The following is a 562-nucleotide window of genomic DNA, read 5'->3' as shown; positions in this document are numbered from 1 at the left end:
AGAGAGTACTTGAAGCTGTAGTGTTGCTGCCTGTGTGAGTTTCTGTCTTTATGTGCTCAGGTCCGTATCACAGGAAAAGTGTATGAATGTACAGAGGAGAGTGTCAGTGATGTTTAAACCATGTTATAAAATATATATTTAGTCAAACTGTCTCTTTAGCAGCAGCTGAATCAGCTGTGATCAGCTCCTGTCGGCAGTGTCTCATGATGTTCTGTTTTACTGTGAAACTGAAGGAAGTTTTATTGTGGAGGGACATCAGAGACAATGATATAATGAGTAAGTGAAGTCACTGAATCGGATCAACATGTGTTTGATGTCTCTGTTCAGATCTGCTTGAGTTACGAGTCTGAGGAGAAAGATCATTAAGTGTTTTAAAGCATCTTAATCTCTTTTATGATGTTTAGTGGTCGGGTTGTAAAACTGAATCAGTGGATGTTAATGATCGTCCATGAACCCAAGTGTTTGCTGGGCTGCTCTTCACGTCACTGCAGCTTCATGACGCCATCTAGTGGACGGATGGTAGAAGTGCAGCAGCTGATGGCAGCTTCCTCTTCCTCACACT

General features: G+C 42.0%; 1 protein-coding gene across 1 annotated transcript in view; it reads left to right on the top strand.

Annotated features, from left to right (window-relative positions):
• Nucleotides 1-562, top strand: part of LOC111672399 (CLIP-associating protein 1-B-like) — a 27,749-nt gene that overhangs the window by 5,673 nt on the left and 21,514 nt on the right. The window lies entirely within an intron of this gene.

This window comes from Seriola lalandi, unplaced genomic scaffold (genome assembly GCF_002814215.2).
Source record: "Seriola lalandi dorsalis isolate HSWRI2012SDOR001 ecotype SW California unplaced genomic scaffold, Sedor1 jcf7180002054899, whole genome shotgun sequence".
Classification (NCBI taxonomy): domain Eukaryota; kingdom Metazoa; phylum Chordata; class Actinopteri; order Carangiformes; family Carangidae; genus Seriola; species Seriola lalandi.
The sequence above is the reverse complement of the archived record's forward strand: the minus strand, read 5'-3'. Positions and strand labels throughout refer to the sequence as shown.